Genomic DNA, 14,151 nt, shown 5'->3' with positions numbered 1-14,151 from the left:
TTTCTCTTGGCGGTATTTATCAACACTCTTTGATTGCTTTAGAGAAACTGTGCAATCATCAGAAATTCCTCAGAACTCTTGAAGAACAAGGAAAACTTCTTGGCAAAGCTTGTGATCGGCCAGACTTATCCATAAAGTGTAAAGACAAGAAGTGCACTTGCCGTCCTTCACACCGGAAGTCTAAACACTTTCAGAAATGGAAGTTTCAATCTCCTGGCAGGTTCCCCAAGTCCTTCAAGTCTCGCAAGTTCTCACGAAAGAAGAAATGGAAATTCTTTAAGAAGAAAAAGTTCAGAGGACAGCGAAAGTCTGATCGCTGCTACATATGTGGAAAGAAAGGGCACTATGCGAAACAGTGTCCCAACAAAGCAGCTAGAGACAAGATGATGAACTCTTTGGCTCTCATTAATGGTGATCTCGAAGATGCTGATGTTGAGTCCCTATTTTCCATCGAAGATGAAGCAACAGATGATGCCGTCCTGGCATTCACTTTTGATGATTCCTCTTCAGAATCAGATGATCTAGATGATCTCCCTGATGAATCTGATTCCTTCCCCTATGAAATCCAAACACTCTGTTTTCCAAATATCATGCTAGCTCAACCTTTAGCCAAGGTCCAGATCTTACTTGGAAAATATGAAAAACCCATACCAGTTATCGCTTTCTTTGATACTGGTGCAGCAGCCTCCATCCTCAACCCAGCAATTCTTCCCAGGTCCTACTGGCAGTCATGTTTCCGACCCTTTACAGCAGCCAATGGAGAAACTTTTGTCATCTCTCTAATCAGTAAGCCTATTATCATTCAACTTTTCCCTGGATACACCATAAAACACCAAGTCTATGGTTCTGATCTCCCAGGAAAAGATTTACTGTTAGGCTTTGATATCCTCCAAAATCTCAGCAAAGTTTCATGGCTCAAAAAAGGATTGAAATACAAAAACTATTTGTTACCCTGGACCACTCAACCAAACCTTTTCAGCATAAAAACCTTTTCCTCCATAAAAGAAGCCATAATCCAAACCTCTTGTGCTGAAACCCATTCCCAGTTCCTCACCAAATGTTCCAACCCGCTTTGGAAAAACCCAGATTTCTTCATTTCCCTTCCTTTCAAGAAAAATGAAGATATTAACCCCACCAAAGCCACACATCATGGAATGAACCCAGAACATTACCAACTTGCTCTTCAGGAGCTCCAGCAACTTCAGTCAGAAAGTTTGATTGAACCCACAACCTCTCAGTGGGCATGTGAAGCATTCTATGTAAACAAAAGGACAGAGCAGATAAGAGGAAAACTCCGACTGGTTATCAATTACCAGCCTCTTAATCATTTTTTGCAGGATAATAAGTTCCCTCTTCCTCGAAGAAGTGTTCTTTTTGCAAACTTGCCTAAAGCTCAGATTTTCTCAAAATTTGATTTGAAAGCAGGTTTTTGGCAACTTGGCATTCATCCCGATGATCGTCCCAAAACTGGATTTTGCATTCCAGATCACCACTTTCAGTGGACAGTCATGCCCTTTGGTCTTAAAACAGCTCCATCTTTATTTCAAAAGGCCATGATTCGGGTATTTGCTCCTATATTATCCACAGCTCTTGTCTACATTGATGATATCTTACTCTTCTCCCCAGATATTGAATCCCATGCTGTTCTACTACAAACTTTCCATTCCCTTGTCCAAACCCATGGCATTATGCTCTCAGAAAAGAAGATGCTTTTGGCCCAACCAGAAATTGATTTTTTAGGGATGCATATCTCTAAAGGTCAATATACTCTCCAACCTCATATAGCCTCCCAGCTTGACCACTTTTCAGATGAAAACCTCACAGTCAAACAGGTTCAGCAATTTCTAGGAATTGTTAACTATATGGCTGATTTCATCCCCAACCTTGCTCAATACCGTACCCCTCTCTCAGCTCTACTAAAGAAAATTCCTCCTCCCTGGTCAACCCACTGCACTAAAGCCATCAAAGACCTCAAAACCTTAGCCAAAACCCTTCCACCTTTAACCATACCTTCAAATGGGAAGAGAGTACTTCAGACAGATGCCTCTGATCTGTATTGGGGAGCAGTTCTTTTGGAAGAAGATACAGAACAAAAGCGCAGAATTTGTGGTTACAAGAGTGGTGCTTTCTCCACAGCAGAACTTCATTACCACTCCACTTACAAAGAAATTCTGGCAATCAAGAAGAGTATTGAAAAGTTTGAGTTTCATCTAATCGGTCATCATTTCCTTATTGAGACTGATATGATGAGCTTTCCCAACATGCTCAAGTTCAAACAGAAACACCTTCCAAAGGCACAGTTACTCAGATGGGCAAATTGGTTTTCCAATTGGAGTTTTGATGCTGTTCACATAAAAGGAAAAACAAATGTCCTCCCAGACTTTTTGTCTAGACTCAAAAAAGAAATCAACCAGTTTTCAAAATCAAAATCACATTTCTTTGTCCCTGGTTGTTTTCCCATGATTTCCTGTTTCCATCCAGTGAATTTTCCTGTCCACCTCCAGTGTTATCTTTTAGAGTTAACCCTTCTTTCTCGTTGTGTTCAAATGTGTCAAAACCTTCAACATCTATGTATATTTAAATATGGTCTTGATGAGTGTCCCATAAAAGGTCTACCTTTTCATCCCGTCTATCCTTTCCTTACCCCGTTTGAGATCTCTTACCATAATGTCTTTCATTTTAAGAAAGAAGCGTATCTTCTCTTATGGTATTTAGTTGATGTCTATACTATAAGCGTCTGTTTTAATAAGTCAGCCGTCTTGGTATACTTGGCACATGCAGCGTTCAGTCAGATCCGTCCTCCTGAAGATTACTTCCTGAAATTTCTCCTGCTCTTTGGAAGCATATCATTCTGGCAACAAAAATTCAGAAGCACCCCCTGCAATCCAGATGAAGATCTCCAGTTTGCTTTCTGGACAAGTCGTAACAACAGGAGTCACCCTAATCCAGATGGTTCTATCACTTGGCGAAAGGAGTATCACACTATATTTCTTTCAACATATCCAGTGACTCAAGGATTGTGGATCAACAGTGGAAATTATCTTGTCATGACCCAAACAATGTGTTCTCTTAATGGATTGGCACTAATAGAGGTCCCCTCATCTCTCCTCCATTATGAGTCTGCAAATTGGAAATTCAATGACACTTATCCGGAAGAATGGCGCCAAAATATCCGCTATCTTTTAGATCAGTATCACCTCACAGACAGGACTGAAGACTCTTCTGGAAAGAGTGAATCAGAATAACACCAATGTGTTCAAGCCAGCTGTCCCTTTGCGTACAATAAAGTTTCAGCCTTTTTCGGCAAGGGTGAAATTATTAGTGTTTACTATACAGATGTTTGTATTTATGTTTACTTGTCAATGGTGTAATAGTGTAATCTTACTTTATTGTCCGTAAGTCCTCAGCAGGTGTCCGTAAGTCCTCAGCAGGTTGTATTTTTGCTGTAGGCTTTTTAGGCTTAGCTTTATAGGTTTTTACTTTCCTGGCTTAAATAGTATTTGTCAACTATGTTGTAATACTGTATGCTGATGCACGTAGTGATGTAAGTAGATGTCTTGGCTGCCTATAAATAGCCAGGCCTCTCTCCGTTGTAAACCAAGTTAGTCACATGATAGTGCAAGTTAATAATATTCTCTCTCTTTTGTGATCCTATCCTACTTCGTGTTTGTACCCACTGTGTGTCTGAAAACTTCTAACGACGGAAATTTGGAAGGAAGAAAAGAAAATTATAAAGGGATAAAAGGGTAAAGCTCACCACCTACGTTAGGGACCCAACGGGATACAGATTAACACCACTTGAGGATTTAACGAGGGATACAGGGCTAGGGACCGCTCACCACTCTTAAGGAATCCACCTAAGAGATACAAAAACGGGGAACTCGCCACCTATCAGAATCCACCGAAGGATAAGAGTTAACAAGAAGAAATATCTTCTCGCAAGCCAAAGGCTATTTTAATTCAACACTCAAAAACTACTCATTTCATTCATAGCAAAGTATATATATATATATATATATATATATATATATATATATATATATATATATATATATATATATATATATATAGGAATTTTCAAGTGAGGGATCCCTCATTTTGTTAAAATGAGGGACTTTCATTTCCCGATCAAATTTTGAAAATCCGAACCGTTCAATGTGTGCAGAACGTAATTTTAAGGGTCCCCGTGAGAAATCAGCAAAAAAAATGACCGGGAAGGGCGTCATCGAAATTCAATCGGGAAGGGGAGTCCCGCATTTTAATAAAATGAGGGATCCCTCACCGGAACCTAACTATATATATATATATATATATATATATATATATAGTTAGGTTCCCTTAAGGGATCCCGCACGGGCTTACCGTGCGGGACTCCCATTTTCCGATCGAATTGGGACGATCCGAGCCGCTCAAAGTGATCAGAACGTGATTTTAAGGGTACCCGTGAGAAATCAGCAAAAAAAATGATCGGGAAAGGCTTGATCCGAGCAGTTTTTTATTGAACGGTTCAGTAAAAACTGCTCGGATCAAGCCCTTCCCGATCATTTTTTTTGCTAATTTCTCGCGGGTACCCTTAAAATCACGTTCTGAACATATTGAGCGGCTCGGATCATCGCAATTCGATCGGGAAAGGGGAGCTCCGCACGGTAGACTGGTAAGGGATCCCTCACTGGATCCGTGGTGTGTGTGTGTGTATATATAGGACTTGTTGGAACATCCCTCCAACATAGGAAAAATAAACTTAGTTTTCCTAGATTAGAACTTAATGAAAAATAAAGACAATTGACTCCTAAAAACTAGGAAGACTCTTGAAAACTTAAATAGACTCTTCGATTGACTAGAATTCTTCAATAATGGCATACAGGTGTTGGTTCAAAACGTAATGTTCCTAATGGTTGGGGAAAGCGCTATTCATATTTTCAATTTCTCATGTCAGGCCTGGGAACAAATTCACCGTCGTAGGGCATTCTGATGACTACTAGAGATTCCAGCTTCATGCAGGTTAGTTGCAGCCAGCAATCTGATCGCAGAAGGGGTTTTTGGAGTTAGCTCACCCTTGGGGTTCTTCATGATATTACAGCACCAAACTTTACGAATATAGAAAAGGAAATCAATCTGTTCTCGAAAACTTAAAAGTGGTACCAATTATGTTGAAAATGACTAGTATCCTTTTAGATAGTTTTTTCGTACATGCTGCAAACAACTTATGCTTAGGTACAAATGAGTATCAAGGCCACAAGAAGAGGGCTAATTTTTTTCAAATTTTGCAGAGGGAACATTGGTAATTGACTTAATGCCTGTCAAGTTGAGTATTTTAAATTAGAATGTTGATCTCTAGTCTGTGATTTGTTTTGTGTAGCGAGGGTTGCAGGCGTCCTCCGAAATAATCGCTGAGTGTACGACTCCCAGGATGGTTGCTTAGAGTTCAAATCATGTAATACATTTCTCAATGCATGATTCTTTTTTAATTTTTTTAATTTTTAGTACTCATCATGATACTACTGCCCCCAGTCTAGTATTTTCTGACCAATGGAAAAGAAAAGATAAGAAAAGGTGATCATCCTCTTTTACGAACATGAGTCCTCCGAATTTCCAGTGGGCTGCGTCCATTTTCAAGGAGGCGGAACACATCAAACTTGAAGGGTAATATACAGGCGAAACAAGCCTGCAAGCTTTATGCGACAAGAAATTAATCCCAGTCTTAACGATGGTGTCAAATATGACCAAAGATCATAGATGTAACACAGCTGGGGGTGTGGAGGTTGACTGGCTGCCGGGTGGGGGTGTGTGTGTAAGACTGCAAATTTGTTAAATGAACACTAAAGCTAGAGAAAATTTAGACTGCAAATTTGCACTTTTAGACTTCAAATAAAGGAACTTTTGTAAACTTTGCAGTCTAAAAGTGCAAATTTGCAAGCTACATACAAATTTAGACTGCAAATTATTAAATGAACACTAACACTAATGAGAATTTAGACTGCAAATTTGCACTTTTAGACTGCAAATTTGTTAAATGAACACCAACGCCTTGCAGGCGTCCTCCCAAATAATCCCTGAGTGTATTGACTCCCAGGATGGTTGCTTACTTGCTTAGAGTTCAAATCATGTCCTACATTTCTCAATGCATGATTCTTTTTTTATTTTTTTTATTTTTAGTATTCATCATGATACTGCTGCCCCCAGTCTAGGTTGCACTGTTGTATTTTCTGACCAATGGAAAAGAAAAGATAAGAAAAGGTGTTGCTATAGTCATAGCAGGCTTTGACCACTAGAAAATAAGATGGAAGTTGTGGCTTACTCTTCTTAGCTGCACTAGCAATAGGGTAACAATTTTGATTTCCTTATCAAAACAATTTTGATTTGATGGCATCTATGAAAACATATTTCAGCAAATCCATGCCTATGCCTTTTATTTTGCTGTAATGGCATCTATGAAAACATATTTCAGCAAATCCATGCCTATGCCTATGCCTTTTATTTTGCTGTTTGGAAGTAGATAGGGTCTCTTATTTTGTAGCTGAGACAATCTGATACTTTTAATTCAGCAATGAAGCAAGGCAAGAACATTTTAAACATCAAATCATTTACTCAGATCGAATACTCTTCAGAAAACCGTCTAGGTATACACAAGAAAGTTACAGCCAGTCTCTCAGGCCATAATATTATTGCTTGTACAAATAGTAGGTTTATTCCGTCCAGTCATATCACGCCAAGGCTTTTGATACAAGATCTTCTCACACTGTAACTTGGGAGTAAAAACCAAGCAATTGAGTCAGAAGAGACTGCAACTTAACTGTGTTGCTGAAAACCCCATTGGAGATAGGGGCTTTGTACCTCTTTAGTGGCCAAATATTGCAAGATAGCTTTGTACCTCTTTGACAAAGCCCTTAGATATGTTTTCGTTTGAAGATGAAGCAGAAGTAGGGGTAGAACAAGAAGATGATGATGAACTCTTTGGAGTTGAAGAAAGAGAATCATTGGAGCTGATATCTCTCTCTTCTTCATTAATTGTATCCAAAACCTTTGATGCTCTTTGCCTCATGACACACACAAGTTGTGGTGGTGCTACCTCAGTGACAAACCTTGCAATGCGAGCATTTGCCATTTTATTGGTGTAAAGTGTATGACACTAGGAGCTAAGACACTAAGAGATGAGGAAGTCGAGAGGGTGTTTTGTACAGGAAGGTGAGGTTGCGGATGAGCAAGGACACACACCCTTTGGATGGAATTTATAAGGAACCACTAGATAAGATTTGTGAGGGCATGGTAAGGCTTAAAGTTTAGTCACTGGTCCCAATCACACAAGTTAAATCAGTTTTAGCTTTTAGTGCCGCCTCTTACTTTTGGTATTAATTGTGCGGGCCTTGATGTTAACTAGTCACTTCAAGGATAGAATTTCAGTTGTGGGACTATATGTGATATTGCACTGATGGGTGGGACCTAATGGTGCAATGTGTCAATGCATGAGTAGAAAAGTTTATATCCCTCAAAGATTTTCCTTTGTTGTTATCGAAAGCTTCCATTTTTCACTTTTTACAAACTTCCCGGGGGCGGCTGGTTAGATGCCATGTGTCAATTAATAACCTCGAGTTCCGATGGTTGCATTAGTTTGGATAGTTGATTTGTTCCGTGCTTCACCAGCTTCTGAAAATGAGTTGCGGTAAGCTTGGTTAAGATTACTCCATGAGAGCATGTCTATTTGGTTAAGAAAGTGCAAGAAATCCATTTCGTACACGGGTTGCCTTTGCCTAAGCAGGTTAAGTTCCTATCAAGGAGAAGTACTACTATTTGCGAATATTTGCGTTTTCATTGACAGATCCTCCTACAGCCGGTAGAGAAGATCATAAAACCTGCGTAAATAGCTGGGATTCCGTAAAATTTGAAAACAACTAAATGACTCTTTTTCTTGGGATCGTTCTACCGCTATTTTATGTTCAGATATTGAGTTAGTAAATTTCTTAGATTAAGTGTTGACTTGGCCAGTCAAGTTCCTTCCAAGTGGGTTTGAGTTAGATGTAGAGGATTATTTTCTTAGGTGACGGCAACCACTTCTCACCCACCTCACACGTTGTCTTTACTGATTTGTTTCCTTGGCCTTTGTATACATCTGCGTATAGGATAGTGAGAGAGGTGTGGAACGTAGCAAACAGAGTGAGTGAGTGAACCAGAGTGTTGAGGGTTTTTTCATGTATTTGTGTTTGAGTTGATTAATACAGATACGGAGTTTTTTCTTTGTATATATTGTGTGTGATTCCCATAAAAGCACAACATTAAGTAGGTTAGCGGGTTGAGCTGAGGTTGAATGACTTGATTCTCGGGTTGGTATTTTCAAGCTTGGTTAGAAAGTAATATGGATGTCCTGTTTTTCAGCTCGATAAATCTAGCACAACTGTAATCTAATCATACCTGGCCCTAACCCAATTCAGTAAGACGGTAATCATTGGTTGGTGCAACCAAGAAAGGCGCATTGCCCTGGCCTTGTTGGAAGGTTGCTTTGTGATCTGTCTTTCCAATAGCTAGGACATTACTCAATTAGGGCTACTAATTTCGCCAGTTTCAGTGTGTTCAAGGAAAAGGTCTTTGAAGGAGTGAAGTTCTTAAATTGTTACGGATTACCATATAGTGTATTGAAGAAGTGTTTTATTGTTCCATTGTAATCGTTAATTTTATTGATGGTGGGTTGACGTGGTTTTTGGATGATTTTGTTTTCAGTTCAGTTTTTGGAGCTTACCTCAACAATTAATAGTATTGCTCTTTAGTGTATTCTGACCTTAACCACCACTCACAGCCCTAAGGCTATCCACAATGACAATCAAAAGTAATACGTTTCTTAAGTTAACAATATCTGTGCAAAATATGGCTAACAATGATATAATTAAACTTAGCAATCTCCTTAGAAATAATCAAATTTTGGACTTTAGATAACCAAAACTAGCAACCTTTTGCCAATTACCAAATTTAGTGAACCCCACATATTCTCAATCAAATTTAGTGAACCCCAAATATTGTCATTGATGTCATGAGTTATTCTTGATTTTAAAGGTGAGAAGTTTCCTGGTGCCTTCCTATATAAGGCTGAGTTGACTGATTTAGGTAACAAGGATAAAGTGTGTCAATAAATAATTATTTGTTGCTCTAGGTTTTGTTTACTTATTTCAATCTGGGTTATCGTTTTTTCCCTTTGGTTCTGAATAAGTCTTGCATGATAATTGCTTTGGTGAGAAAAATTCTGGCATGACTATCATCTTTTGATAACTTATTTGTTAGTCTTAAACGAAGGAAATCGGTTTATTAGTGGGCCCCATACGTCTAGTGCATTGCTTAGGGTAACATTAGAAACGCCGATCAAAAAAATTAGGGTAACATTAGAAACATTCTAAATCGTTGGCGTAATCTGTGCATAGAGGCTGCTGTTATTTTACCTCTTCCTTGCGTGATTAGTAGCTTGAATCAGCAATTGGACCATCGAGAGAGAGATCGAGAGAGAGAGAGAGAGAGATGCGTTTGAAGATCTATGTTTTGTTGTTTAACTCGAACGAGTCAGCATATTGCATTTGGCTGTTTGCCTCAAGACATAGTAGTATTAATTTTGATATTGGAAGAGAAAACTGCTACTATTTCTGGTAATCATGGACTCTTGAGTTGTTAGCTAATATGTGCCTTATGTGTGTACGTGTTTGATTTTGTGAGATTTTTGCTAATGCATGCTTACTCTGATTCTTTCGATTTGAGAAGTTGCATAGCATAAATGGAGCTTCAGTTTGATTGGAGAATACTGACACTCCTACGGAGTTCAAATGTATGTGAAACAATTGGAAAATTGAGCAGACATCAACTACTAATATTACGGTATACCCTCGATGGGTAACCAAAGAAAACGATAATCGATCATTCAGCAATTGTCGATGGTCCTACAATCACATGCAGATTAGTTTCACATAGTTCTTAACAAAACTTTTGACTACTGGACAAATGTGGCTTATGCAACAGTGTCATTCAGTGTCCTCTCTCTCTCCCCCCTCTGTCTCTATATACTGATATGTTGTTTTTGTCAATGGACCCAAAGATGGAAAAAGCTTCTTGGTCATTGTGGTCCATCTGAAGTAAAGTCTTGGTTCTTTCTACTTTATATCCTCACATGTTCCCTTTAGAGACCGACTTGTACAGGTCATTGCTGGATAAGAGATGGAGAAAAGTAAGATCCTGTTTGTATACGGGAGTGACAAATACAGATACCTAGTATGTTAACATAAGATTCCTATTAAGGGATGATCTCCATGAGATGATACCCAATGCATGCAAAAGTTCATATTGCCGTATATATAAGTATAGTCTGTGTACTTGCATATGCATAGTCCGCATGATCTTGTGCAGAAACTGGACACGTTTGCAATGTGATTGCTTGGTGTTTAGAGCCTTATCTTGAACGTAATTCCGGTTTAACTTTAGTACAGTAGAACATCCAACCCTAGGAGGAAAAATTATTCCGTGCCCTGCCTCTGGACAAAGATTAGATTTGAGGTTGATGATGATTTATTGACGATACATTTCAGTAATTGTCTGTTCTTTTCTTTCCCCCTCACTGTAATTTGGTTGTTGTTTTCCAATCGGGAAAAGAAATATGCTAAGTAAATAGGGGAGCTGTTAAGTAAATAGTGGAGCTGTTAAGCTTAAACTGGCTGAGTTATGAGGCCCTGAAATGGTATAGTTTCATTGAAACATGGTTGCTCTGTGAATGAAGTATAGATGATTTTTATCATATGCATTATTCTGAAGTTTGAAACAGTAGATACAGAACATGTTTACAACTGATGAAACGGCTTAAACTGTTAGTATTAGGTGAGATGGAGCCAAACGCTTCGGCGCTTGAAGGTCAGTGATTTTGGTATAGTTCCCGAAGTTGAGATTTATAGTTAACTAAAACAGTGTCTTTACCGCGGGATAGAAATTCCTGCCCCGGACAAGGAAGAGGAGGGCCTGTTTTCTTTTTCTTTAGGTCAGAGTCCCTTGGACGAGTTTTTTCCAGTTCTATTTGATAATTTATGGCAATTGGAGAAGAAAGGAGGCTGATATGATATTATGTTCTTTCTTGGCATCATTGAAACACAAGCGGTACTGCCATATGATTATTTAATGCTCTTGGAGCACCTCCACGTGGTTGCTCCATAAGTGGTAGTTGCGGTACCCAATAGTGGAATAATTTTCTGTTGTGCAGTGTGCCCTTTTTGCCTTAACAGTTGAAAGAGTGTAAATTTTCTACTTAAATGTATCTTACCAACCCCACTTTACAAAGATGAGCCTCGGTGTGCCTTTATTCTGTTTGACAGATAAACAACAGTGTTTTGATTATCTATCTACTAACTTTTTCCAGTCCGATCTTAACTAGGAACGATTCTTTAGTGAGGTTTATCTATTTTTGTCATCCCACTACCATAACCACCAATGCTAACACCGCCCGAACTTTCACGCCTTCAACTAGGTACAGCTGCCAGCTCTTAATTGAGAGCTCAGTCCTACAAACAATGCCATCAGCACGCCTGCAACTAGGTACGGTTGCCAGCTCTTAATTGAGAGCTTAGTACTACAAACAATGCTATCGGCACGCTTGCAACTAGGTACGGCTGCCAGCTCTTAATTGAGAGCTCAGTCCTACAAACAATGCCATCGGTCTCTCGATGTCAGGAAATTTTTTTCCACAAGTAGTCACTTTGCCGTGCTGTTGAGGGCGACGAATTAAAGCAAAAAGCGTTATGAGCTGATCGAGCCAAAACGGAAAGACTTTCGGACAGAAGTAGATAAAGCGGAACTTTGGGTTTATCTATCTTATTTCTACAACCGGACCCGGAAAGTTGGTGCAAGACAAAGGAGTAGTGGACCAAGGGGGTCCCAAGCCACCCTCTTGTGGAAAGGACTGTGACCTTATTGGAAAAAGTGACTCAAACTAACACTACAAGCATCACAAGTTGATTCATAGTAAGCAATTAGTGAAGGTGACGTAACTCGCGTTAGAGGCGGCGGCACATACAAGCAAGGGTATTCAGTCGAACACCCTAGGAATTAAAGTATATAATTTTTTAATGCAAATGAACATATAATATGGGATGGAAAGAACCTTTTGAACACCTTATAAAATATTTCTGGCTTTATCACTGCCAACGAGTTTACTACTATAACTTATTTGTTTTGGAGCCATCACTTAAATACGGAGTAGTAATTAAGAAAAGTATATTATATATATATGTCATCACCAAGCAAATGTTACGAGAAAAACTTCTTTACGGCGCTTACCGTAAAGAAGAGTTTACGGAGCCAAATCTCGCGCGTCCAAAATAATTTTGGACGGTCCGGATTGAAAATCAATATTGATTCTTACCGGTCAATATTGAAAAGCAATCTCAGCCGTTAATTGCCGAAACAGACGGCTGCAATTGAACGTTTCCGCAAAAAACTTGTTTACTGCAGGACCGTGAACAAGTTTCTCTCTAAGTCATCATACAAAAGACAAAAACCATGTACAACTTGTATGTGTAATTTTACACAGAAACTCTAAGGCCACCGAAGGGCACGTGGGGCTCACTCTGAATCCTGCACGGATGATCCGTTCAATAATTTAAAAAAAAAATCCCGAGTAGGTCCTTGAAAAATCAACTCAATCCGATGTGTAGATGCTCGATCCAACCTTCATTTTTTCCATTTTGATTCCAGATTCGTTAAAAAGAAGAAGATTGGATTGAGCATTTACACATATCGGATTGAGCTGATTTTTCACGCGAAAATGATATAAGTACTAACCGGGGGGAGGGAAATCGTACCAATGGCCGCCGGCGGGCCGTCTCCGGCCACTGGATGGCCGATCCGAGCTGTCCAAAAATTCTAAAAAAAAAACGATGGGGCCTTCGCGGAAATCAACAACATCCAAGGTGTGTAGGGTGCTTGATCCGAGCAACTCTTTACACCTTGGATGCCGTTGATTCCCGCGTGGGCCCCATTGGTGTTTTTTTTAGAATTTTTGGACAGCTTGGATCGGCCGTCCGGTGGCCGGAGACGGCCCGCTGTTGGTACGATTTCCCTCCCCCCAGTCGGTACATATAGCATAACTCTTTTTCACGGGCCCACTCGATTTTAAAAAAATTTGAACGGCTCGAATCATTCATGTCCCCACTCCGGGCCCCGTGTGCTCGTCGGTGGCTATGGTCTATTTCCATAGCAGGGTTCAATTCTATATATATATATATCAAGCACCTTGCATTTCCATATTGGCAACGTCCTCTACTCTGTTGAGCAAAAACCACCTTTTCGTTCCAAGTCCAGGAAATGGCTCCAGTATTGATAATTTCCCCAGTCCCAGCCCAACCACCTATTGTGCAACCCCAAACCACCACCACCCCACCACCCATGGCCTCCCCCAAGACTACTCCGTTCTCGGCGGTTTTGCCGCCACGCTTCCTTCCTCTCTCTAGGCTCCAAATTCACATTACCCTAGAAACAATCTACGAAGAAGAAACTAATTCAGGAGAACTCATTGAAACTGCCGATGCTGCTTCGGCCTCATTTTTGCCGAAAAATCAGCCATGTTGTTTCTTAGAAGTGCCAAAGCCTTGGACATCATGCAGTCATAACTGTCAGCGTGCTAATTAATATATAGTCCTTCATGCCAAAAAGTACTAGTTCGTAATTATACTATATATGTTAGGTATATTGTTAGAATGGCAATATACTAGCTAGCTTGATTATGTGTTTTTAGAGTGGCAAATGATGTGAGAGAGTACTCGTGCTGTTACTGTTCTTTGCAGATACATTGAAGATACTAATAATTATCTTATTAATTCGAGTAAAACTTACTATTACACATGAGCTGTTAAAAAGAGGATTGCAGCACCCAATTGTCCCAATTGATCACTCCCAATCAAATCTCTTCCTGCTCAATTAATGCTGGTTATTGAAGATGTCTACATAGCTGATGGATATTTTTCTCTTATGAAAATCTTCAAACCCTAGCTGCCAACAGTCCTTTCCCTCCTTCCCCTCCCCCCCTTCTCAAGTGGCGGGAGGGGAGGGATCCTTCCCCTCCGATCTCCCCCTCCTGATCTCTCTCCTTCTGTTCTCTTCCCCCCACGGTCGAACCGTCTTCTCTATCAATCCTGTGACTGA

The 14,151-nt window shown here is 39.8% G+C and overlaps 1 protein-coding gene across 4 annotated transcripts in view; it reads left to right on the top strand.

Annotated features, from left to right (window-relative positions):
• The window catches only part of LOC131313174 (DEAD-box ATP-dependent RNA helicase 1-like), a 46,878-nt gene extending 36,791 nt beyond the window's left edge, over positions 1 to 10,087 (top strand). Inside the window, exons 10-11 of one of the 4 annotated variants that reach the window (XR_009196100.1) lie at positions 4,937 to 5,001; positions 9,736 to 10,087. The gene's annotated coding sequence lies outside the window, so the exon portion shown is untranslated. Of the gene's footprint in view, positions 1 to 4,936; positions 5,338 to 8,426; positions 8,683 to 9,735 lie in introns of those variants that run through there. The other 3 variants (XR_009196099.1, XR_009196103.1, XR_009196098.1) reach the window with 3 other exon arrangements.
• Positions 10,088 to 14,151: the final 4,064 nt, after the last annotated feature.

The sequence above is a fragment of the Rhododendron vialii genome, chromosome 13a (assembly GCF_030253575.1).
Source record: "Rhododendron vialii isolate Sample 1 chromosome 13a, ASM3025357v1".
Classification (NCBI taxonomy): Eukaryota; Viridiplantae; Streptophyta; class Magnoliopsida; order Ericales; family Ericaceae; genus Rhododendron; species Rhododendron vialii.
The sequence above is the reverse complement of the archived record's forward strand: the minus strand, read 5'-3'. Positions and strand labels throughout refer to the sequence as shown.